General features: G+C 47.1%; 1 protein-coding gene across 10 annotated transcripts in view; it reads right to left on the bottom strand.

Moving 5' to 3' along the window:
* PEAK1 (pseudopodium enriched atypical kinase 1) overlaps positions 1-27,511 on the bottom strand; it is an 81,591-nt gene that overhangs the window by 53,763 nt on the left and 317 nt on the right. For 2 of the 10 annotated variants that reach the window (XM_015872439.1, XM_015872450.1), the window contains exons 2-3: positions 18,735-18,889; positions 642-764 (exon numbers count right to left, since the gene is read on the bottom strand). The exons of 1 other annotated variant lie outside the window; for it this stretch is intronic. The gene's annotated coding sequence lies outside the window, so the exon portion shown is untranslated. 7 more of the 10 variants (XM_015872442.2, XM_015872441.2, XM_015872443.2 and 4 more) reach the window with 7 other exon arrangements.

Here is a 27,511-nt window from a genome sequence, read left to right as displayed (position 1 = left end):
ACCTGCTGAAAATGTATGTTTCTGGTGCTATCCCACACTGACAAAAGTTTCCTGAGTATCCGTACATAGTCTGATAGAGGAAGCCTCTTGGCAACGCAAGGGAAGCCCCAGGTGGCAATAAATACAGATGTGGGGACAGAGGGGGAAAGGAGAATCAGCAGTACTGCAGCAGCGGAGAAAATCAAAAGCAACAGTGCAAAAACCCACCCAACCCCAAACCTTCAGATGGCGGCTTGTGCAACTGTACCACAGCCTAAACCCAGACCTTGCACTGGGATTACGGTCTGAGTTCCAATCCACTCCCCACCCACCACCAAACTCCTCGCTGAGCTGCATTGGAACCATTTGTGGGATCCTCCCCATCCCCACGTCTGTTCTTCTGGCAGCTGCACTCCATCATCCCTTTAAGAACCTCTTTTCAAAGGTCTTGAGGCAGAAGGCCTTTTACAGGCTAAGAGTTATCTCTAAAATCAACAAGGAAACCACACTGTGTGCTGTGCTTTACAGATTAAAGAGGAAGGCCTGAAGTTGGAGGATATTTGTTTCTAATGGGAAAATAATTGAAGGTTTTAGGGATCAAGAGGTTCTGTGTGTTTTTTTTTTAAACAAGAGCCATGCATCTGACAATAAATAGGACTTACTGAAGTGCTGCGTGTTGCTGCTGCAGGAGAGCTTCAAGATCACAGGTTGGCAGAAGCAAAAGAAATGCAGAGGAGCGTTTCCTGACAGCATCGCTGGTTGGCAATGCAAAGGCAAGGGGGGTCCTGTGGGAAAGAGGCACCAATGTTTATCAAGCCCAGTAGCAGAATTCAAGTGATTGTCATTATACAAGATAAAATTATTGCAGATTTTTGCGCTCAAAAGCGATGGACTTTCTGCATCTTTTATTTAAAGAATGTCTGAAAGAAGTTGTCACCACAATATCCTGTCCTTTTCTAGCCACAAGTCCCAGATGACTTGATCAGTTTGTGCAGCTGTGGGAGTTGGAGAGGGCAGTAAGGTCTGCCCTGAACCTCCACTTCTCCACACTGACCCATCCCAGTTCCCTCAGCAGCTCCCCATAACAGCAGTGCTGCAGACCCCTCACAGCTCTGTTCCCCTCTCTGGACACACTACGGGGACCCAGTATCTTTCTGGCAGTGAGGAACCCAACACTGAACACAGCACTCGAGGTGCAGCCTCCCCAGAGCTGAGCACAGAGCAATGATCCCTTCACTGCTCCTGCTGGCTGCACTTTTGCTGACACAAGCCAGGATGCCATTGGCCTTCTTGGCCACCTGGGCACACTGCTGGCTCGTGTTCAGCCAAGCACTGACCAACAGCCTGAAGTCCCTTTCCTCTGCACAGCTTCCAGCCACTCTGCCCCAAGCCTGTAGCATTGCCAGCAACACTGGCCTGTGCTAACTGCTGACATCCCATGCAGATTACCCATGCAGAAATGGGATGACATCCCACCTCTGGTGATCCCGAATGGGCCTCATACTCAACTACAGGCAAGCGGGAGCATCAGCTGTGATATATTATGACTGACCCTTAGCACGAGGGTAAGCAGAACATTCACTTATTAATTATAATTGCCTTACAAACACTCTGGCAGATGGCAACACAAGAACGAGCAACAATCTGTATGGTAGTAAAAAACAACAACAAAGAGAAGCAAAGAAAAAGCTCTTAGATATTGGATTGTGTGTAATGTGTGACTGGTGGTTGAAGGTGGAAAAGAAAAAGGAACAACCCCAGGAGTGATATATTTTAAGGAATGGCCTTGATGGCTCTGGAAGAAGGGATTCTTGGTGTTCAAATAGATGGTCCCAGTGACAGCCCCAGGAGCACTGCACCTACAGCAGGATGGAGGGCATATACCAGGCACAGGGTTGGTGGAGAGCTCTGCTGGCAGTGGAAACTACACTGGGCAACTCTGCACCCAGCTCTGCCCACAGCTACTGCAAAGGCACCACGTCCCAGCAGGAAGCAGCGGGGGAACAGCTTTGTTCCACCTCCCCACCATAACCAGAAACGCAATCTTCACTCAAATGCTAAGCCACATACGCGGGCCATTAGTCAAAATTGCCTTTCTTTGAAACAGCCTTACCAGCTTTGACATTTCGTGATATTATTTTAACTCTGGTCTGTTTCAGAATTCACGCTGATCTTTAGAAAAAATTATTTCCAAAATAAATCTTAGAGCATCTTCTATATATTGCTGTTATATGTCATCACTTTACATAAAAGCAGAGAGTGGAAGTGATAGAAAAATGGACTGCTTCCAAGAAAATAACTGATGCTTCAGCTCTGCCAATGGCCAACCCTCACCTTTGGACATCCCCGTGTAGTACCACTCAACTTTGTACTGAGAAAAGCAAGAACATAATGCTATGCACATCTCAAGCAAGAAAAATGCAATAGAAACCAACTTACAGTGGTCAGAAGAACCAAGGCACAAAGAAATGCAACACAAGGCTGCTAGCACTGCATCAGGCAGCTCTGCCAGCCCAGAAGCAGCAGGAGCACAGCTAACCAGGCTCAGTCCCCTTAACAGCAGGGCAGAAAGATGGGTCAGGGCTTGCAGCGCTCTGTGATTGGGAAACCACACTGAGTGCTGCAGCACAAGTGCTATTGATGGAGAGATGCCTTTAGAGAAGAGAGCTCTGGAGTGGGAGCGTGGCCCCCCAGCAGCGGTCTGCAGGCATCACTGAGTGGCTGTGCTCCTTCTCCCTGCACACAAGTTGCTGTATGAACACAGATGTGCAACTCTTAGAATTAAGTGTGATGCTGAGCTTCAGTATCACTGCTGGCTAATGGCAAGCTGGAGGAGAGCCCTGCTGGCTGCACATTGTCTGCTGCCCTTGGCTGCTTCCCTGCTGCACAGTACACTTTGTTTCAAGCTTGCATCTGGTTTGCACAGCTCCAGTTGTGTGGTTGCCAAGAACACTTAAACCCCAACCTGCGTTTAGTGAGAGAGCTTTAAGAGATCATTTTCTCTTCCTGCGTTTTTATTTTTGAGAGATGGAGGTGAGGCAGGTTACAGACTTTCACATTCATTCAGTTCACATGCTGTGGGGGTAGTAGCCAAGTGGTTGCTTTTAGCCACTGCAGCACTACATTGCAATGACATGGAAAGACAGGGCAGGTCAGTGTCAGGTAATTCTGGGGAAAAAGCTTTTTTACATCTTTTAAATACTCCTCCAGAAAATGGTTTTATGAGACACTGGGTCAGAATGCAACTCCAAACCACAGAGTCAGGGACAGAGTAGGTGACTGCCATGGAAAAGTGATTCATCTGTGCTGAATAAAGTATTAACTTCAAGTATTAACTAAATATAACAGACTGTATCTAAGAAGGGATGATGTGGTTCGGCTGATGAGATTCAAAAGCACAGAGCCAACAGCTGCCAATCAAACAGAACTGCCAGATATCAAAGACAGGGCAAAGAAGATCAAAAGGATTATAAATACAAGGAAAGCCTCAGAGAGGACAAACATGGCTGTAAAACACAACAGCAGCCCAGCAGAGCGGACCAGAAATCCCACACGTCCTTCACGTGCTCCTGGCAGCATCCCAGACACCGAGGGCACATCCAGCACTTTCTCCAGACCCTCAAAGCCCAGCACTGAGCAGCTCGGAGACTTCCTGAAAAGGCAACGGCGTCTTTGTACTCGACAGCCTTGTATGGAATTTTCCTTCATCCATTTACCCAGTTACCTTTTGAACTCATGTAAAATTTAGTATCCACAACATCCTGGGGAAGGACATTCCGTAGCTGAAGTACCTTGCAGTGTGTGTGCGAGCTGCCAGGCTCTGGTGCAGGAGGAAAGAAAACAGATGAGGAGCTAACTCTCATGTATCACCACCATTCAATGCTCCCTAAGCCATTCTGATTTTGGTTTCAATTAAACAGTCCTTCATGATGGCTGGACTCTCAAAAAAAGATTTAAAATGTCAAACTCCCTTCAGATCTGTCGCTGAAATCAAATAGCAAACAAATGGGCAGTGGGAGGTGGCACAGGGGAACAAAGAACGACTGGGTGTCTTCATCTTAAAGATAAAGAGCAGAAGAACTGACTGTGAGCTGCAGAGGAGGTGAGGGGAGGTCAGGACAAGAGCAACCCCCTTCAAGTAAACATCTGATGTCAAAAGATGCTTCAAAACAGCCCCGCGATGGGCTCTGCACGCACACATTGGGAATATTCCTCTTTTGTAAGCTGCTGTGCAAGGTCAAGCCTGAGTGCAAGAGCGGCAGTGTTCCTAGAGGCTGCTAATGCTCATTTGCTGCTACAAAACGGATCCTGTTAAGCTTTTAGAGAAATGACTTTCTTTTTAGCCTCCAGTATCTCAAACACCAAAGAATCTATTAGAGAACGAGGGAACAAGACACAGGACACACACGCACACAAGGTATTCTACGTGATAGCGTAGCTTATATTTCTTCAGATCAAAAACGTGATCACAAATTCTCTATGTTGAATTAAAAATGATAGCTTACATTATTTAGTATTAACTACTGCAAGTGCCATTCATTAGAATATTTAGATTCCTGTAGCCTGCCCAACACCTGTTACAAGCTCTTACCTTCACTCGCCTGCGCTGCTGCCCAGATGCAGCTATTCAGCCTTAGGTCCAACCCCCAGACCTCCAACACAGAACAAGACCAAGAGGAAATACCTGCATGTACCACATACGGCTGCACTTGAGAACAGGCACAGGTGGGAGAAAACACTAATATTTACACACTCCTCATAGGCAGATATAAAAGTTTTCAAGGCGAGGCTTCCTAACGTAGCAGTGCTAGAAGCAGCTGAAGTGCATTAGCAGTCAGTGGGAATAAAATGAGTGCATTACGCAGGGGTTCTGCTAAGTTTGCAGTGGGGAATTCTTCATCTCTCTCTGCTGCCCACTCTGCATAAATGCATCCAAAGCAGAGCTGCTGCTCTGGCACGATTTTCCTGTAATCTGATGGCTATTATTCTCTCAAATCCCATTTGCAGGTCATTTCTGTATGAACTGAGCTGCTTGAAATCCTTCCTGCTTTTCTCCTTTTAAATCTAGGGGAAATTCAAACAGCCCAGCACCAACTGACTGGAATTTACTCGAACCATTCATTTAAATACTAATGTCTCCTTGTTGCTGCAGCTTAACAGCTCGGATTGGTTTCATGCAGACTTCCTCCGCTCCCTCTCCTTGAGATAAATGCATTAGTTTGCTCGGTGCTGAGAAGTGTGGCTGAAAGAATAATGCCCATTATTTTCTTTTATGCTCAGCCTTGTTTCCACATAGAATTTGGAGCATTACACAGAATTTATACAGGCAGGAAAGCGCATACCATTGTGAAAATAACTACTTTAGGTTTGTAAACGTTTTTGCTTGTTTACTAAGGTAACCATAAATCCTCTCTCCCCGTGTAATTGAACAAATTTGGATGTGATTTCCCTTATGCCAAGGAAGCAAAGTGATTATTCACCCACCTTTGAGGAAGGCAGTTAAAAATCTGTCTATGCAGATCAGACCGAAGCTCTTTTATCTCTCTATGTAGCAGATAGCACTGTGAATCAAAGCATCACACTTGTCAGCATCTTCTCTTGTGCCAGAGGGCTGAGGGGGAACTTGACCTGAATAGGAGAGTTTCCTCAACTTTTTGTTTTGGAAACGATGACAGAGCGCTTTGTTTGATGCAGGCAGCCTCGCTTACTCAAACTTGGCATTACAAAAGCAGCTTAATGCCATTTTCACTGATTACTGCTGGAGAACTCCCTGGTAGCAAACCAACAGACAAAACCCAACAGGAAATTTGTTGGCTGTAATAGGGCTTGCAAGTCATGAAGTTCAATATGGCTTGGATCTCTGGCCAAGAAGAGCAGGAATCATGATAGTGGATGCTACCACAGCAGTCCCCCCATAAGAATGCAGCTCCCAGGAGCGGTGACAAATCCTCCTGCCAAATGCATTCTTCTCGTCCTCATTTCCCACTGCAAATCCTGACTTTGAGAAGGTAAGCCTCAACCAATGGCTTCTGCCGCATGGTCAAAACTGCCAAAAGCATCAAGGATGTGCATTAGTCCTTCCCCCTTTCAGCAAAAAGTCCCTAAGCTATTGCTTTGTACGCTGCTAATGCCTGGAGACCACTGCAGCACATAACAGTCCAAGATGCAAATACAATAGAGAAAGATGTGTCATGAATATTCAGTGTTTTGCTTTGTTTGAATGGGGATTTAAAGCCCAGAGCAGTTCCAGCATCTGGAAGCTCACAGCCAACAGAGCCCTGAGCCCCAAACAGCCCCAAAACCCAAAGAAAAGGGCACAGCATCCAGCTGCTGCCTGCCAGGGGCAACCCTCCAGCTCTGCAGCATCCTCTCATAGCACAGGACGGCTCCCAGGAGAAGATTTCTTCCTCTCTCAATCTAAAGCAGCTTGTTGAACAGTAGGTTGCATTTACCTGGCACACAGAATGATGGCAAAAGAAATATTCTGTAAAAATCACTCCTGCTCCTTGCGTCCTGTTATTGAACAAGAATTCAAATGGAGCATCCTCATTTTTGGGCCTGTTGGGTACGTGAAGCTTGGGGAGTTCTCTGACACAGAAGTACATATCTCAGCCTGCCTTCTTGCTTCACTGATTACAACACTGATGGAGTTTCGTCTTCAGTATAATATACATTTTCCCTGATTCTTACCACTAGTTATAACCCCAAAATCACCTATTTGCCATAATTTTAAAGCCATTAATGGAGACTTAGCTTTGATTGGGTATTACAGGTGACATAATGAGAAGACAGCCTTTGCAACAGAAGGTCTATAGCTAGATACCTTACACATACACACACAGTGTTAATGGTATAAGCAATGCTCCTTACCCATGTTGCCTTTATTGAAAGTGAAGTTGCTCAACACAGTTACAGATGAAAGCCGGATCAAAGAAGATTCACTCACTTCCCTGCCTTTGCTGTCAGCCTTGCGGTTCTACTTCCTCCTCTGTGCTCAGCATCTCACCAGCACAGCAGGCAGCTCTCCACTTCTGCCAGGTTCATTTTCTGCCTAGTTAGTGAGTTAAACCAGCTGACAAAGCTCAGAGGTGCCAGCACCAACCCAGCTGGGGAAGGAGGGGAAAGGCAGAGCAGAGCAGAGCGTGCAGGAAGTTCCTCAGCAACAGCAAGTTGCTCGGTTGGATTACGCCCTCATAGATAACTTTACATTGAGAGTAATTCTCAAGTTGTCACATCAATCTCAACCCTATTGCTATTATCTGCAAGCCATATACTACCTCGCTGTGGGGTTGCAGTTTGTCTCTGGCATTAGAGAAAAATCCAATAGAACTGGAAAAGCTGATGGCAAATATTTCAAGTGTAAGCAATCCTCGTCTTCTTCCTCACGTTTGGCCCCAGTGGGCCCAAGGCTGTGTCAGTGGAGCAGCATGCTCAAAAATATGAGCACTGAAAACCTGATGGAACACTTCAGCTGTTCAATGACAGCGTGCATAAAATCCAGCATCAAACGATGCACCCGTATTTTGTGTTGACTTCCACAGTGCTCCTGAAAAAGGCTGTAACCTGCACATCTACTGCCTTTCAGGAACTGCATCGGAAAACCTTGTTTCATTGCGGGAAGCCTGAGCAACCAAGAAGGCTGCCTACACCTCATCAGCATCCCTGCCACGGGTATGCTTTGTTTACTCAGTACTTTATTGCTTTAACTTAACTAAGTAAGGAGCTGACCTGGGCTAAATCAACACATGGATTTCAAATAAACTCAAGAAAATGAACTGGGAAGTAGCAAATACTTCTAATTCAACTTGCTCGTGTATGTCTTGCATCTCTCATCTCTCTTACTTCCAGGCAAAGCCTTAGTTTCTAGTCTTTGGCTCCATTACTACTTGCTCAGCAGAAGAATAAACTTAAGCACTCCTGCCCTTTCTCTGCCAGCTCTTTGCTCCTATGCCAGCCTAGCCAAGCCAACAGCAGGCAGCTGGTCAGTTTTGGCAGGGCTGTCCTCCTCCTGCTGAATCACTTCCCGACTCGGTTCACCACGAGGCTGCACAAACACATGGGGTTGACACAGAAGTGGAAATGAGTGACCAGCAGGGACAGGAAGGTGAGTTGTATCCAGCTGCAGTGTCACCGTCCATACAATCCCAGTTGTGATCTGCTTTGCTCTTACATAAGATAATCTAAGGAAGCATTAAGAGATGGGAAAGCTAGGACTAATTAAAAATGAGGGAGGTAGAGGGCAGACTGAGCACGGAAGTATTTATCCAACTAAATATCAAAGTGATTGCTTTTATGCACTGCTTAAATCACACTAGTCCTAAGTTCTGGAGGAAATTTAAACACATTTCAAAGGTATTTGCATTGCCTAAATGAAATCAAAGCCCATGGAACAGGGCAATGTAAAGTGACCCAAACTACTCACCACTGCTCACAGAGCAGCTTTCCTAGATAGCTGGTAGATTTCAAGTCCACAGCATTACCCTCTTAAACCTGCTAAGAGCAAAGTCCTTTTTGTGAGTGATGTCACTGCTGAACCTCTAAAGAAACAGCAATGAAGTTAAATGCAAGAGTTTAAGAAAATGCCTCAGTGTAGAACTACAAGTGTTTTTGGAAGAAGGAGATTAATGCAGTTCAGCATTTCACTCCTGCTTTGGTATCTAATTATGTTTATAAGATGCCCAAGTGTCTGCTTGATGAGTTACAGAAGAGCTAAGCAACATTCTGGCAGCTGCTGCAGGAACTGCTGAATTGGTCACTTGACGCCATTACAGACCAGTGGGCATCAAGTTCCATCAATGGAAGGGTTTTCCAAGTTCCCAGCAGTCCACCAGGCCCAGCAGGGACAGCCAGGTGGTGGAAGCCAAGCTAAGAAAACCATTTTTGATCCCTGAAACCAAGTTCTGAGCATTCAGTTGGCATGGAAGGCTGAAATTTCCATAGACCCCTTCTCCACAGATGGCCCATATGGCAAACTGACACGCTGACTGATCGCAGTTAGAGGCTGGGGAGGCTTCCATAACTTGGTGGCCTCCAGCAGAACCATTTACACACCTCGTTGTTTGACCCAGCAGCTCCTTTAGCCACTGCAGGCAGGCTGCAGGTCTTGCATCCCAGCCCACATCCTTGTACAACCATCCCACTGTTTCACCTGGTGTTTATTAAAAATGCCTGTATATGTGGCACCCTCCTCCTCCCTTTCCTTCACTGTCCATCACACTGCTAACTTAGAGTAATACATTGAGGGTGTTCTTTGCATTTTTTAATATGCCTTGCACATTCATTTATGGAGCAAAACATCTAAGCTGCACACTTAGAAACACTGGTTATAAACTAACTGGTTTGTATCCTAGCAGTGAGATTCGATGACCACACTGTTTCTTTTAGCCAATAAACAAACTACAATGGACACAGGAGGCACTGACACACTGGGAGCTACAGTTGTTCTTTCACCTAATCCCCAGGATTCCAGCAGTCAGATGGATACAACGGTGGAAGGTTCCACACTTATGACTCATGCTACAGTTCTTTCCTCTCTTCTATTGTTCCTTAAATACTTGGCTTAATTTAAAATCCATTTCAACCAGAAGCTTCCAATCACAGCGGAAACTCAACAATCACATACTGCAGATGAGTAATGCTTCACGGGTGTGCCTCTGCAACATCTTCAACTGGTCTTCTTCCATTTGCACTGACACGGCCCTACCTTCACTGCTTCTCCTGAGCTCCTGGCCCTGCCTGAGTGTGTGCCCAGCAGCTGGTATGAGCCCAGGGCAGCAGCTGGGGAGCTGATGGGGCTGATCCAGGGAGCTGGAGGAATAGGATCTGCCTATAAGAACCATATGAAGGCAGCAAGGCAAGAGTCAAGCTGCTTCCATCAGTGACACACATGGTAACAAACATCCCCAGAAATGAATGCACAATGTTCTAACATCACGTCTCCATGCAAACTCCTTCCATCGGCTTATCATCCTTCCTCAGACAGGGAAATTCCCATTAAAGCATCAATAATAAATGCATTCAGCTATCAGTTTGCCTACTAATGAGTAGCTTTTAGCACACAGAGCCCACTCGGGTCTGGTCTGGAACATGAGAGCGTACTCAATAATTTAGAAGACTCAATTTTATCCCAAAAGATAAGCAAACAATTTGATATCTACCCAGATTTCCAGACCAAATGGACATATGGCACTACAGAAGACATTAAGAGTTATCAGTCAGTAAAATATGCTCAACATGTTCTTCTGTGGAATGGGTTATCCACCTTTAAAAGACCATTTTATCAGAGACTAAACATCAGGGACTTTAGGAAACTTGTACTCTTGAAGACTGAGAATTGTTCAATACTGCAGATGCTGAAGATCTTTTCAACTCGACACACTACACGGACAGTGTGTAGGTCTGCTCTGGTTGCACACAGTATGAAATACAAACATCCTACACATGTTAGGACAACATTCACACTCAGCATGAGATGCTCTATCAGTACAATAAAAAGAAGCAGGTGATAGGAAATAACAGCACGCAGACTTGCACTGGGACTATACACACACCCAACAAAACAGATTGCCTCCAATTCTGTGCCTGGCCATGGGGGTGATCCCTGAGCCAACCACAACCAGCAATTGTAGAGAGCATTTGGGCAAGTTATCATGCAACAGCTGGGTAACATCCTCCACCCACCCCAGTTATGGCCAGAACTGGGGCCCAAAAAACCAAGGGTCCTCAGCCACTGCTCATACGCTCTCCCCTCTAAACCACTGGCCATCCACATAGCTCTCCTTTGGATGCTAACAGTACTTTCCTTCATTAGCTACCCATCTCTCATTACTTTAACATGTAGGATAAAGATACTTCAAATAAAGATGTGCCTCAGAACTCAGGCCTGCTCGATTGCTACAAAAAACACCATTTTGGTGTAGATTGCTCTGAAACAGCAGCAACTGAAGAGCATACAATTTCCTCAACTACAATTCCCTTTTTATAAAGGACCCTCTTTAGACAAATCCCTTCATATTACACGCAATGAAATGTAGAACAATGCTGCCTTTCTGGAGACAAATGGAGCTGACATTTGTTCTGTCCTCTTACCTCTCTAATATTTGCCTTCTACAGAAGCCTTACAGACAGCACAAGCAGTATCTGACTGCTATGGTTACCTGAAACCATTTGGGGGCTGCAAGGGTATGCAGGGGGGAGGCACATAAAGATCATAAAACAGAATAGGCATAAAGTAAAAGAAGGAAGGGATAAGTAGAAATCCCTTACCAGCAGTCCTTCTTGTTTTCAACTCCTAGAAGAAAAGGATCCCACTTGGAATGGCTACACAGCTTCGTAAAGCCCTTACTTGAACACAGCAGGACAAGAGGAATCAGCAACAGGCTGCATCTCTTCACATCTTTTTCTAACCAGAGGGTTTCCACTTTATCCTACCTAAATTCAGGCCAACTAACAGACAGCAAACAAGAGTCAAGATTTGCTAGGGTCAAAGCCAGCCCTGTATCACATCATGTATCTGGACAAGCACTCAGCTCACAGCACACTTTCATCTCAACATACCAGTGCTTTTTCCACACACAAACACTTTTTCTGGCTTTCTGAAGTAATATGATTTTTTAAAGCTGTTCCATGTCCAACGAGAGCACCACCATCAGCTCTGTGTTCTAAAAGAAATCCCCATCTTCCCTCACTAGCAGCTCCAGCTCCTGCAAAGCAACCAAACCATCCCAAGCTTTCTACTGGCCCCACCTGCCAAAGGAAACACACACACAGCTCTAAATGGGAACAGTAGAAAATGGAGCAGTATTATTTAGTACCAATGAAGCTCAAGTGGGCGAAAAATATTCTTGCTCTTCTTGGAGTGCCAGTTCTCAAAGGCCCTTATTAGTTAGCTGCTTCCTTACATAAGCAGCATTCACCCGTTTGGTTTTCCCACAGATTTTTATCTTCAAATATCTGTTATGCAGATTCCAGAAGTCACAGATGATCCGCAGTAACACTTCAAAGTCTCATACTGGAGTGCGTGAAAATTACATCACAAGTATGTTATTCTGAATTTACCAGGATCTCCTACAGCGCACACTGGTTGGTTTTTGCACATGCCTTGACAGAACTTCCCATGTGAAGTCTTAGAAACATGGACCTATTGGGCACTTCCCAGCACAAAGCATTGGGCTGCATATGCTAACCCTCTTGTGCTGTATGTAAGCAGTGAGCACACACACCAGGTACACACCAGAGCACTCAGTCTGCCACCTTCCTGGCTGGCATCAATCAGAGGGATGTCTGCAAAGCAGCTTGGAGCATTCTGCCATACAACTGGCTGTCAGGTAGTTTAAATGCTACATTTCATTAGCTGTCTCCTTTATTCAGTGACTGACAGCCTTCACCTGGAGCTTTTACACTGAGATTTTATATGGTATTTTGTGATGCAATTTGTGGCACCTTGATGCCTTCTATGTTTTCTGATGTGCAGTTACTGTACACAGCAGTCATTCAATACGTATCACCTTTAAGTTCTGTGTTTTAAACACAACACATAATGTGAACAGCAGAGCCTTTCCACCTGTACAGACACACTTGGTGCTGCTCCTCTGAAGGCCGTGCTGGAATCAGGTAGGAACTGCTGAGGTTCTCCCGAGGGACAGCTACAGTTTCATTGCTTAATCACTCCATCTTTCCATTTTGTTAATCATGTAGCTGAATAAGAATGATCTGATAGTACTTGCGCATTCATTGTAATGAGTCCCTGGAAAGAAACATCAGGAGACAAGTATGCCCAGATCTCCTGAATGAGTGGGGGAAAAAAACACCTTCTGCACAAAGAATAAAAGCATCTTCAGTCTACATACACCAACGCTTTCCTTCTGATCCCAAATCCCCTTCCATTCCCAAGGAAGAAATGAAAAACTCTTTTAATGTTCCTACCTGTCTCAGTAACAACTTTTTACGAGCATGTAGCAAAAGGCATATTAGACTGCCCCCAAAACATCCTGCTTAGTCATTGGAGCAAGTGCTTAGTGCACTAATAGTCTGAATTATTTATTGCAGCAGAAAAATGCTGGGACCTCAGTAGCCCATGGCAAGATGAAATGCCAATTAAGGGAGACAGAAGAGCCAAAAGCACGCTGTGCCAACCCAGCACTTCCACAAGGAATGAGAGACAGAAAGCAAAGCCACGTGAGGACATCTCTGCTAAGCTGGACCTGTGTGCAAGTGGAAAACAACTGGATGTATATGGGACAGCCCATGTTTATTGCACATATACGTAACAACTCAGGAAGAAAACAAGAAAAATGCACAGTTACCAACACGCTGTTGTTGCAGTGCATTGCATCAAGAGGTATTTGTAATCCGAGCCTAATTTGCTTGGTTAACGTGATATTGGGCATATCAAAATAAAGCACCTTGGCGAGGTTATTTAGCTGTTTCACAGACAAAACCTGTGAGAACCTGAGGGTACGCAGACAGGCTTTTATTCTGATTTTCCTTGCTAATGCGAAACCTGATTGACGATCCATCCACTGCTACAAGTCACAACTTCTCTGGTGGAAAGCAAACCACTCCAAATACCACAAAGGTGATTAAAATCTGAAAGACGGGGCAGGCAGGAGAGGGGCAGCTTTTGCAGACAGAGACAACCAGTTGATTTGACAAGATTTCCTTCTGTTTCCTTTGTACACTGGATAAATAGGAAAGAGCAAAAAGGTACATGGACAAGTGCTTTCCCTATGTTTTGCCCCGTTCCTGCTGCACAAAGCTCCCAACATTCTGAACAGCAGAGATCATTGTTTCAAACCTCCCAAACCCACACAAAAATGAGTTTCCCAAAGCTGGGGCACCACCTGCAATACACACAGCTAACAAACTCTGCCTGTGTTTTCCAGTGTTAAAAAGCAGATGTTTTTCCTCACATTAACACCGCGTGGTTATGAAATGATCAATTTAGCCTCTGTGCAAAGAAAGGAGCAAACACAATGGCTCCCTAAAGGCACAGCCTCAAGGTAGGAGGAGTGTTAGCTCAATTTCTTTCCCAAAACGCTGCAGAGAAAGCTGAGAATGAACCAGCTTCCAGTTGTCATGCTCCTCATCTGCCTTGTCTATACATGGCTTCCCTCCAGACTCCTCTTACAGCACAGCCCTTTGCTGTCCCTCCGACACACACACTGCAGTCTGTGTGGTCTGCTTGGGCGAGTGCAGGGGAAGCTCATTGGGTTTCAAATTGTTTTTTCCTTTGCAAGCCAGGATAGCAAAAAAAGGTCATTTCTTTTAAAGAGCCCACAGGAATCTCAGAGCATTGCAAATATTTGTATTCGTGTGTGAAGATGGACGTTCGTGCGGGATGTGGTGGGGAAATTCGGGGTTGTATATTGGTTTATTTTGGGCAGGGGAAGATTGTTAGTTTCCTCCCGGTGTTTTTTTGCTACATTATTTTGCAAAACTGCCTATAGGATTGATTGCCTGCTACAGTTGGAGAAGATTAAGCTTGTGGAGCTCGTGGAGCAGAGCTAAGTCGTGACTGCAATTAGTCAACAGTAAAAATTACCTAAAGGGGAAACAAAATCCAAGTCATTTGGAGGTGGGAGGAAAAACAAATGAGTGCCACCAGTATATTGCAGTGGAAGAGAAGGAAACGGGCTGTGTTCAAATACACAGGGAAGGAGGGGGAAAAACAGGAAGAGGTATAAATAAGGGGCTGAGGAATGAATAGAATGAAGAGTGATTGGGTAACAGCGCCGAGGCAAAGCGGGCCATCTCGGGGAGATCTGATCTTGCATGCTATGAATTCTTCGGCGCAGGGCAGACAACAGCAGCACACAGCTTCACATTCAATGCACGCTGTTACTCTGAGCGTCAATGCTGAAAATAACCGCGCTTCAACCACATCCTACATTTTGTCACAAAAGCCACATTAAGCCTACAAACGTTTAGCAGTACTTTTACACAACCAATTGCTGACTTAATATCTCCAAGTTTTTGTTTATCCACATAAAAGCAGAGGCGTACCAGCAAAACCCAGCAGTACAGGCATATCATGCTTTCTCTTGTGACAAACTCAAGCAGAGCCCTGCTGTCTCCCCATCCAACTCTCCAAATGCTCTGCAGGTTTGCTCCCTGGGGTTCGATGACGTGAGGAGCAGTGAAATGGGCTGTTACAGCCCATACAGTCCCACAGCCCAGGCACCAAGCACACAACATCCAATGCCTGCTCTCCACTGTAGCCCCATGAATTCATTTCTGCACCAACGAAGGGGCAAGAAATTGCGTGATGCTGATGGGAACATCGAGCTGGTGGCTCAGGAGACAAAGACAACGCATTGCTTACCTTTCTCACCGCTGCTTGGCCACCTCGGTGCTGCTTACAGCCTTCTGTGTGGTTAAGTTCGCCGGGGTAAGCAGTCCCTCAGCTAACGAAGCACCACCCAACACACCCCCAGCTTTCCTGAGGCCCATTTCTTGTCAGCTATGCCATTACGTGTGCTGCATCCCTCCTTTGTGCTGGTATCAATGTTTGTGAGTAGGACTCCTCACCAAGCCAGTCAGGACTGCACATTTACTGCTAAAACCTTCATCTTTCCCTGGGTTTACTTCTTGCTGCTCAAGCATGTTGAGTTTGGAGGAGGGCCCACAGGTGCTGGTGAGAAGGGAAGCAGCAGCAGCACACAGCTGGGGAGAGGAGGGAAGATGGAAGGAAGAAGGAGGCTTCTATTTTGGGATTAATTTAGGTGCTGTTTCATGACACAGCTGAGAAGAGGAAAGGAAATAAGATCTATAAAGAGAAAAGTACTGCTGCAGGGTAATTAAGACCTAGGAGTAAACATGCCAAATGGTGTTTGCCACACGACAACAAACAAATGTGAATCAGAACGTGAATCAGTGCTTGAGCAGAGGAAGGAATGTTTTCTCTGCTATTCAGGAAGCACTTCAATTGTTTGGAAAAGGTGTGAGTCATTAACTCCAGCATGTACAAGTGAGACATCCAAAGCTATAAATACCTGACATACTTCAAGGGCTCTCTGGAATGGAACAATGGAAATCTATACGTACTTTTTCAAACCTGCAGAAGCATGAAGCCATGCATCGTTTCACAGATTCTGATTTGTTGTGTTTAGGCTCTTCTGAATTGCACTACCCGAGCATGAAGGACCATAACCTTGAAGGGTCCAGTTTTCTTGCTTCTGACACTTAGGAGAGCTCAACAGCTATTCAGGGGATAGAAGCTGTGAGACACAAAGGCACGTATGCTAATTTAATGCAACACTTTTGTATCTCTCTACCTGTAGCTTACTAGAGCCATCAAGGAAAATTACCTTTCTGATGGCAACCATGAATCCCACGTGCAGCAATATCTCACGTAATTCCTCCTCCGCATTGACTTCATGCCTGCCTGATGCAGCTCAGCACCGAGGCATTAAGGAAGCTTCACTGCGATCTCACAACATCCATTTTTATGACAACTATAGGATTATTTGGGCTATAATATGCTCAAGCTTTTCTTAAGCTGTTTACAACTCCTAATAGATTTTATTACTTTTAAATGCTGGTCAAACACTGGTCTGACTTTAACATCAGGGGTTTCCATTCCTGGTGTAAAGCCACAGCCATACCACACAGTATCAGCGCATTATGGTTATTGTGCTCCTGCACACTGTCCTACAGTGTTCTCAGAAACTGAGCAGCTTTCTTTCTACATGCCTGATACAAAACCAAAGCTGCTTCAGAAGCCCAGTAACCTGAAGCAAAAATATTCAAACTTATTGCTTCAGAGCAAATAAATCAAGCAACACTGCAAAGCTCATCACTGAAAGTTTCCGCATGCCAGAGCTGCTCAGACTGCCATGTGATAACAGAACACACTGCAACTACAGCTGGGTTATCCATTGATATTTGTACACAGTCGCCAGGCTAAAGCTAACAGTTTGTTCAAGTGAAAGATGCTCAGAGAGCATTTAACTGCCGTGCTCTCTGCCATTTATACATCTGATCCCGCTCACCACCCCTGGAAGCAGAAGCAAACTGCTGCTGTGCTGAGACCTGATGCAATTGCCTTTGTGAAGTGTCTGAAGGACAGCAAGGCTTAAACAGCTGCTGTGAAGTCACACGCTGAAACTGCGGCACATTTCATACAGCAGCTCTTTAAATCAGTGCCAATAAGAAGAGTGTTAAGTTTGCTTCACTTGCAAGAAATCCAGGGTAACGGTAGAGCTTCCCACCCTGGAATCACAAATCACTTAACACCATGCAATTTAGAAGGAAGTGAGAGGACGTGGGATTTCCACAGCAGGGCCCCCATCAGACTGCTGGGCCAGTGAGCCATCCCCTGTCATCTCCCTGAGCGCACATCCTGAGCTAAAACGCATGAACTGCAGAAGTTAAATAGGCAACAGAACACACACACAAAGAAACTCATCCTAACGTCTATGAGAAACGCCCTGGAAGAAGCCTCATTCAAATGATGTCCCCTTAACTCAAGTAATGCTCATAAAAAAGAGCTATCAGAGGGCATCTCACCTGCCTCCCTCCATGGGGCTGAATTCAACAGCATCTGCCAACTTCCACGGACAGAAGAGAACCTGTTTACCAACTCATAAACACCAATTGGACACACATCCGACCCAAGTGACCGCATTTGGCAAATGTGACAAGTTTCCCTGCCACCTCTTGTATTCTATCAAGAGCCAGCTTCACATTTTCTTACAATTAAGAAATGGCCCACCTTAACCTTAATTCCATGTTTATGTACTTGATTTTGCTACCAACAGTGCTTTAACTGGCTTCCTTACATTTGAGATAGAGGTGCCACCACATCCACGGCTCCCGTTCCAACATCCAATCATCTTCACAGCCAAGAATTTCCCCCTTGTGGCTCATAAAAACTTCTTGTTTGCAGTCTGTGTTCTTTACTTCTCATCCTCTCGCACCCAAGACATCAGACTTCACCATCTCCACAGCCACTCACAGCTGGTATATCCCCCTCTCCCCTTCCCAAGCCCCCCCGAGCATATCATGGACACCACATCCCAGCCCTCAGACACTTTGCTAGGCAGCCTATGCTGAGTTCTGGCAGCTCCCACCCTGCTAAGCACAGCCTGGATTGCAGGTGTGCCCACGATCCCAGTCAAGTGCCAAACAGGAGGCCAAACATGCTGCTAAACTGCTGGCTCCCTTCTGCTACCAGAGAACAGCCATAAATGCAATCTCCTTGAGCGTAGCTGTACTGAAGAGTTATTCAGAGCAGTTTATAACCCTATGGATGAAGTGCTAGGAACACAAACTGTAGGGCTGGTTAGCCATGCCTTTCCAACTTAGCTTTGCACCCTAAAGGTGGCTGGGTATACACTGTGGGTTCTACCACAAGAGTCTATCCAACATTTTTCACTCAGAGGGTGGTGACGCACTGGAACAGGTTGCCCAAGGAGGCTGTGGATGCCCCATCCCTGCAGGCATTCAAGGCCAGGCTGGATGTAGCTCTGGGCAGCCTGGTTTGGTGGCTAGCGACCCTGCACATAGCAGGGGGTTGGAACTGGATGAGCACTTTTCAGCCCAGGCCATTGTATGTGTCTACGATCTAGCTCAACCCAACTGGTCATCCAACTGTTGCAGTCTCCATATAAACAAATCCAAACAATCATATCCCAATCATGCTGGGATTTGCGTGGCACTGCTCTTGTCAGCGCTGACACTGCTGTCAACACTGGCAGCACAGAAGCAAGGCCTTCAGTGCCTGGGACAGCCCAAAGCAAGAGGCAGCAACGTACCTGGTAGCTGTGTTTGTGCAGGACGGGCACAGCGCTGAGCGGCGGTGGCACAGCAGGCTGCCCTTCGCTCAGTGCAGCAGCTCCTGCCTTCAAGAAGCAGGTTCATAGATTTTCCCAGTGCACCCACGATGCGTGTTGTCTCACATCACAGTCACCTGATGAATGGAAAGCACACAGCATTCAGGAGCTGGAAGAAGGTACTGGGAAAGAAGTAAAAAGCTGCTGCGTTCAGGCTGATATCAAGAAAGACTTAGAGCAGTGATACACTGGCATGGGCTGCCCTGAGCAGTGGTGGGGTCAGGAGGTGCTCAGGAACCACAGAGACGTGGCCCTGAGGGACAGGGTCAGTGCACACAGTGGGGGTGGGTTGGACTGGATGATCTTGAAGGTCTTTTCCAACCTTAATGGCTCTATAAGCCTTGACAGGTCTTACTTTCAGGCAGCAAATGGCCTCACTTTCAGCAGTGGTAGCAGTAACAAGAGATACACTACGGTCAGCAAGAGTCACCCAAAAGTCAAGACTTTTGGGAACACATCGGTGCCTCGGGCTCTCAGCTTTGCCCCGTTCCATTTTTCTTTCATCTCGGTAAATTATTCATCTTATTAGTTCAAGTTTTATCTTTTGATCGAGCCTTTGTAATACAGAATTTGGAAATGAGGTTCTTAGAGGGACAGGAGCTGTCAGATGGTAACTCATATCAGATCAAACCCAACAAAGTGGTTTTTAGGACAAGTCGGAGCCAAAGCTGGAACTTCAGAGCGTACGTGCAAAGTATTATTCTCTACAAACCACAGTGTTGACATTACAAGGGAAGAAAACTGAGGAGAGATCCTATCTTCTGAGCCCTCGCTCCCATTACTTTGTAATTCACCCATCCTCAGCTTCCCCAAAGAGACAGCAGTCTGGGATAGCAGCAGCTTGTGGATTTCAGAGCACTAAGGGAGGAATGGGAAGTAAAGACAGCACTGCAACCACATCCCCGGGGGGCACAGAAACATTCAGAGGTATTTGAAAGAGCTCGGTGACTTCATAGAGCTTTTTCAGATATGAAATAGGGGTCAATGTGAAATTATCTATGATATCGGCAGTGCCCTGTGGTTTCCCTCAGCAAACGTTTCTCAAAGTAATTGCCAGATATAAGATTCCAGTATTTCCGAGATGGTATCTGATAGTTCTTAATTTACCCCAGCTTCTCTCCTTTGAAGCAATTCTGTCCCGGTGCCTAATTTCCATTTTACACATCCTATAATTGCATTTGTCCTTCTGTCCTTGCGAGCCGACTACTGAAAGATTCCCATCATTAACACATCTACAAAGAGCAAACCAAATCGCTCCCTTTCCAGGTCCTTCAGCTGAGACAAAACTATTACAATAGCCATTTTTCCTTGCATGCTTTGGAAAGTTGGAGCCTTGGACGGCTCCTGTAGGAGAAGCCATGGGCTTAACACCAGTTAAGTCCTCCCCAGGACTAAAACCCCCGAGGAATCCCACTGAGCTGAGCTGTGTCCATTTCATCGTGCACTCATCTGTCCATGGAGGTATAAATAGTGCCCACAGCTGTGCACTGCCCTCGGCCATTCACTGCCTCTCCAACCTCACCACCACCACAGGCTGCACAGACAGCACTGCAGTGTAAGTGAAACTGAAAAGGGAGCCTCTATTGCGTCTTATCTCCGTTTTTACAATTAGCAACTTTCCCAACCCCGCTGTCTTTCTGTTTCCAAGGTTACAAGTGAGGCACGACAAAGGCAGGAAGAAAACCCAGGCATTTTTTGGCTCCCAACTTTGCTCCTTTTGCTGTTCAGCCATCTTCCCTTCCTACACTGCAGGCTTCGCTCTCGCAGCCATTCAGACACTTGGGCCTGTCGCTGTTTTGCTGATTCCAGTTCATTTTGCTAACCTGGGTTTGTTCATTCCTTGCTGCATCCCCTCGGCAATCATGAGGGAAACCAGGAGGGAAACTAGGCCCGGACCGGCTCTAGATGAGGAAAGAGCAAGCACCTATAAAAGAAAGTTAAACCAAACTATTCCTAAATGTATGCAAATGACGTGAGGGGAGACAGGAAACCACATCTGAAGTGCAAATCAAACCCATTGTTTTCCTTCATTCCTGACCAAAAAAAAAGGCCGGCCTAATTGAAACGCCTCCCCCCCCCCCCGAATCTCTTTGTTCCCTGCAGGAGGAACCAGGCAGACATGGAGACATGGACCGGCACTGTCCCTCCTCTGCAGGGCGGTGCTGACGTCTCCCTGCCCTCCTCCCTCCAGCGGGATCGCAGTTTGGCAGCCTTGGCAGCCAGCGCTGTATTGAAAATAGAACCGAATCCCAAAATGTGATTTGGCAGCAGCTGCTGAGGCGCTCACTCAGTCTGCTTCCCCTCCTTTCCACTTCCCTTCGTCCGTTCTAATCTCGGGCAGAAAAGCTCTCGGATCTCTTGCAGGGCAACCGCAGGCACAGCCAGCAGCAGACAAAGAGCCCTAAGGGTGCCAGCTTGCACACACCGTGGCAGATGAGGGCACAGACCTGGCACTGAGGGCAGCTGCTCTCCTCACCCCGAGTGCCTCCCAGCCCCAAGGAGACCTCACTCCAACCCAATCCATTCCATATTGTACAGATATTCAGAGAGCACACAGAGCATCCTCTCACATGGGGTGAGAGGGGCAGACACGTGGGATCGCTACTTCAAGGGACCTGCATCTCTGACAGCCCCAACTTCTCACTAGGAAGCACTGTGCACAAATTAAACCATCTGAAACACTCACATTGCTCCCATCTGCCCTCCTCAGTGCAACACCACTGTACAAACAGCCATGGACATGCCGTCTGTGAGCGAGCCTGAATCGCAGCACTACATCTCTGAAAGCTTTTCAACCCAACGAGACCTAAATCAGGCTGCTGTAAGACAGCCAGGACTGCAAAACCTGGTGCAGATTCAGAAATAGATCCCTGTGATGAAGTATTAGCCAGATTAGAGCACTGCAGATGCAGTGCAGAGAGCCCTGCTTCCCCAGTGCAGGATAAGCTGACAGCTTGCGGGGCCTGGATGGGAACTGCTGCACTGAAGTTACACAAAGCATCGGCTGGTTGCACGGAGCTCTTCTAACGGGGCTCACTGCTGCTGACACCACTTTGCCTTTTTTATTGCTGTTATTCTCATCTCATTCAGCTCCACGAACGAGAACGCGTGCATTGTCCAAGCATTTGTCACAGTCAGCATTCTGTTTGCTATGAGAACATCATGCCCTACTTTATACGTTCAGTACATTTTTCAACTAGCGTTATGTTTTTGGGATGGCTGTTTCATTCTCATCTGTGTAGCTGTGAACACCAACCCCCCCCCCCCCAGCACATTTACTCCAGGCATTCCCCTCCTATCTTAAAATGGAAACTGCTGATCAAACCTGAAGAATAAGCACCAAACTGAGCATCTCCCCTGCTTCCAACACTTCCCTGTCGCTGAACACTGCAGCATTTAATTCCAACCATGACCCCCCAACTCACGTGCTAACTGGAAGCATTCAGACATGAGCAAAGTAAATACTAATCAGCAGGTCTGGCTGCAGTGCAGCTCTTCCAGCCAAGGCAGAAGTATTTCACCAGCAAAACCCATTGTTGCTCAGAGCAGAACCCACCATGTGACCAGCACGTGTTTTGACAGCAAGTAAAACAAAAGACATGATACCAAGGCTGCAAATGGCCAAACCTAGCAGGCCGGGATACACCTCTGCTTATACTTTATAAGACCATAAAGCTTCACCATTGGAACTAAAGACCTCTCACAACAGAAGCAGTAGCAGCCCAGTTGCTGGGATCAAAATACATTCCCACTCTGTATTATGGCAACTAAAACAACACTGCTGTCGGGCAGCAAAGTGAACAAGACCATGGCAGTGTTCTGGGTCTAATTTTAAGCCCTGAATACCTGCCTCCAGGCAAGCTTTTCCTTCTCTTCTTTGTTAAAGCAGCGACTGAGGAAGCAGTTGTTTGATTAGTGATGTCTTCAGCTGATTTCTGAAGCCCTTTCCACCAGTTGTCCATCTGCTTGCAGTGTATGGATGGCTGGGATGTTCTTAAAACCAGTCTGACAGGGCTAGAGGCAGCAAATATTTCACTAAAACCCAAATAAAAACTGAGCTCACGCTCCGAACTTTAAAAACAAAGATTAGGTAATAAAGAGCACAAAGCTCAAGAAAGCTGCTCATCTGAAAAATATGCAAAACAACTGCAGAAAAGTGATTAATTCCAACATTTTAAAGAGGCAGAAGAGCAAAAAGCTGCCTCTGCTGCTGCTGCTGAGTACAGCTCTCCCAGGAGGAGCCATGTCCTGTGGGTCCCAGCAGCCCTGGTCAGACACAGCACTTGGCAGGCTGATGATGGCACACATACCTCTCACACCAGTCCTGCACTGGTCAGCCCCAGCAGGATATAGGAGCAGCTGGGGCTTGTGAATGCATGCACAAAGGGCAGCTCACTGTGCATCATCCACCCAATAGAAATGTCATATGAACACCTTCCATCTTCCCGGCAGATGCTGGGAGACGTTGCTGGGAGAGCTCACAGGAAAACAGGGACAGAAAAGAAAGTTTGAAGCTCTGAGCAAAATCATCCAAGCTAAAAGCAGTGGGGACCTGCAGGTGTCGGGTACAGATACATCTGTGGGAGAGAACTTAATAAACATTATAATAAATTACAGCTATTAGCTCACGTGCACCGCAAGGAAATAGAACGAGCTGTTAGGTGATAGCAGAACTGCTCCCATCCCACTGCAGTGTGGGTTGGAATGGATAAGCATCTCACTCATGAAACCCAATGGGGATAAACCCAAGAAGCTGCACTATTACGCAGAGAGAACTACTTTGGTACAAGGCTGTGCTGATGCACATTCCTCTCTGATATATTCACTAAAACCAGCTCTGCACAGAGGTGATGTAGGCTGGGTTTTGGGTGTCAGACAGATGTAACACACAGAGGAATGGCAGCCTTCTCTAGAAAACAACAGCAATATAAGTAATACCTGAAAGCTTATGGAATCTCAGTCCCTTCCATGGAGAGCCCTGGCGTTTGCTCTGGGACCTTTTATAAAGCAGTAACACAGCCCCTTTCCATCACCTCATCCACAAGGGCTGAGCTGAGCCCTCTCTGATAACCCACGCAGGTTATCTCTCCCAACATGTTCCTGTACAAGGCAGTTTCTCAAGCTGAGTGTAGCTTCAGAAGGAACGTCGCTGCTATCTCCACTGCTCAGGAATGGCGCTGCTGATTTACATTGATAAACAAAGATAACGCACAGCCACCAGCAATGAAGTCCATCTGCAAAGGACAAGAAAAGCCTGCAATGTTAACGCTGTTCTGCGCTGCAGAGAGGAAAAGCAAGGCTGTAAAGCACAACGGGCGAGCAGCAGGCTTTGTTTGTTTGTTTGCTTTTTAAATGCAGCACTTCTTGCTATTGATACGATGTAATTTACAACGACTTACAATACTGAGTGTAAGAGCGGATTTACTGCACACCAGTACCAATCAGAGAGGAACCTGCAGCTGCTCTCTGCAAACAACTGCACAGACAGGCAAAGCAACCCAACACCTCACCCATTCCAGCAGGCAGAATCACAGTGCTAAAGGCCCAGACTGCAGGAGAACACGCAGTGACTGAGGCTCCAGCACTGCTGTGTGATCTCTTACCTCCCCACCGCCTCACCTTGTACCTGCTGAGCTGCGGCTGAAGGCTTCTCATGGCAACTGTTACCAACAGCACGCAGCTCCTGCAGCTCCTGCTGTGAGTGGGTGCTTCCCATCCCAGCGCATAGCACTGCTGATGCACAGCGCTGCAGGAGGCCGCTTGGGAAAGGCTCTGCTCCCACCCATGGAAGTGCAGCACTGTGGGGCAGCTCAGAGGGCAGGATGAGCAGCCCCATGGTGGATACAGCTGCGTACTGCAGGTCCGTCTGCCTTGGTGGTATGAAAGACTCTGGGTGAACCCACGGGCATACGAGCAATTCAGGTCATGGCAAGCCTAGTCCTAACACGCCTCTGCTTTCCAAGCTGCCCATGCAATCTTCCCAAGCCAGAGGTGGTGACCTTGAAACACCCGTTTGCTCATTCCAAGAAGGCCTGCCCTACCACCTGTACAATTATTGCAATCAAAAGACACGGCACTGAGAGCACCGAGAGCAGCCCAGCAAGTCTGAGGCTTTCTTGCAAATAATCTGACATTGCAACAAATCACAACAACAGCCCCCAGCAGCCACAATATAACAGCACAGTGTTACAGATAAGCTCTGAGACCCTCAACCTTCATGCCTTGGATGTGCGCTTACTGCCCAGCCTGGCCAGCTGCATGGACAGTGCCTGTGTCCCACACATGCTGTGCATCTTCACTACCCATCAGCTCTCTCCCTGCCTCCGAAGATGGAACATCTACAGTTTACAACACAAAAGTCATGGAAATAAACTACCTCCTCCAAGCACCATTCCTAACAGCACGAGTCACGCTCCTTAACCATCCTCTTACAGAGCAACTCGGACACCGGAGAGCATTGTGCAATCTGTTTGGAAGTAAAAAATACCCAGTTCGGTGCAGGGAGGCACAGAGCAAACGGAAAAGCAATTACACATGAATTATTCCTCCGCAGAAAACTTCTGCGCTAACGTTTATTCTCACTGAGATTTGTATTAAACTTCAAAGTTTCTTAAAGGAGAAGCCTTCACAGAGAGGAGCGGCGATTTGTTGGGCTTCTCCACAGGCCCAAAGGTTTCTGTGCAGCTGATAAGGAACCAAGAGGAGGCAGAGAGAAAGGACAGGTCTGCCCAGGTTATAAAAAGCAGCCAGGAAACCAATAGGCACAGCAGGATGCATCCAGCACAAGGGCTGTAAGGAGCCCTCAGCAGCTCCAAAGTCAACACAGAAGGATGCCTGAACTTGATGACACTAATAGCAAACCAATATTCTAAATGAACACAAAGGCTTTTTGACAGGAAGAGCCTTGGAGCTGGATGAGTGCACCTCAATATGCACGCACAGCATTCCAGGCCATTTCCCACCTGGATGAGCTCAGTACGGCGGCCTGATAACTACAGGCATCCATTCAGGAAAGGACACTTTGAGGCTCAGAACCACCCCTGTTAAAAGGATTGATGGAAACATTATAAGTGTAACCATGAATCTCCCCCCATCTGCACTCCTACAGAGCCTCCATCAAGAACCACAGCAGCCCAGATGTGCCGGAGCACCGAGGAGATGGCCTTTATCTGCTAAATGTTGTGTTTATTGCAGCATATTCTAAACCAGCAGCATCCTTATAAAGGAAGGATGTCACCTCTTAGCAGCACACTGACCTCAGACAAGGTGTTATCAAAACAAGCACTGCAGAAGCCCACAGCGTGAGGCCTGATATCGCTTTTATCTGTTTATTTACTGTGTGATTCCAAGAGCCTTACAATGTGCACCTCTGAAACCAGCAGTGAGGGCAGCAGGATGGCTTTGCTTACCTTCTTATTGCTGCTGCAACTGATGCAAAAGCACCCCTGTTACAGCACTACGTTTGCTGGGTGCATCTCTTAAGTATCTGTGTGCCTGGCATCATCATCTGCCACCCCAATACCTGTTGCTCACAGAATGGTCTGGCTTGGAAGGCACCTTTAAGATCACCCAGTTCCATCCCCTGCTGTAGGCAGGGGCAACTCTCAGCACAGGTTGCTCATAGCAGGCTACCATGCTAAACCACAACTTACTGGAACAGCAGCTCAAGGTACTGAACAACTGATTGGCACTGCTAGCATGTAAAAGCAAGAGCTCCATCCTTGTCACTGACACCCCACAAACAGCAAAGCTCTCGCCTCCTTCTCCACTTCCACAGCCTCGTTCCGCTTCGCAGCCTGTATTTTTCCACTCTAAACTTCAAATGACAGCAACACATTGTTGTGCTGCTACCATATGAAACAGCAGAACGTAAATCCCAGTGCTGTGCCAGCCCTGTGGGGACACACACCTCTCCCCCCCATGTTACCTGATGGGGCTGTGGAGTGAATGTGGCCGCACTGATGGCTCCTGGCTGCTGCCGTCAGCCATGAGATGCCACACGTGGCTTGTAGTTAACTTGACATTACCTCTTTGAACTTCACTTTAACTAATAAACCAGCCTGTGACTTACTGATTGCCGCTGTTCTACCGCGAGCAGGTTACAAACACCTGGATCTATCTCAGCAATAGCAGCATGAGAACAGTCTTGTTTCCCTGGCCAAGCATTCTCTTTCCACACCGCACATGCTTATGACGGCAGCACGGCAGCTCACACCTCCACACCACACGTTGGGCCACGACCCCGGCTGCAGTGCAGGGGGGGACACTGTGATCCCAGCAGCTGATCCCAGGCCTGGGGAGAGGCAGGTCCGACAGGAACACGATGTAAAAGGGAAACGGCCGCTGGGGTGAACCCAGCCCCAAAGCGGGTTAGTGCCAGACGTCAGTAGGAGGAAGAAAGCAGCGAGTGGGGAAACTGCCCTTCTGTTCTGAGCGCAGGATAAAGGGACACAACAGGAAAAAGGAAAAGGAAAGGAGAGAGCCGGGAGCGCTAACCCGGGAACGAGGCAGGGGAGGCACGATCCGACCTGTTGTTCCGCACATCTCACACCGGGGCCGCATGGGCCGAGCCGGCGGGGCGTCCCGGTGCGGGGCAGAGGAGCCAGGGATGGAGGCGGGATGGAGGCAGCGCAGCCCGGAACAAAAGGCACCGACCGCCGCCGCCCGGACACAACTTCGCCCCGATCGCGGAGCGGAGC

This window comes from Coturnix japonica, chromosome 10 (assembly GCF_001577835.2).
Source record: "Coturnix japonica isolate 7356 chromosome 10, Coturnix japonica 2.1, whole genome shotgun sequence".
NCBI lineage: Eukaryota > Metazoa > Chordata > Aves > Galliformes > Phasianidae > Coturnix > Coturnix japonica.
This window is presented reverse-complemented; position numbering and strand designations above follow the sequence as displayed.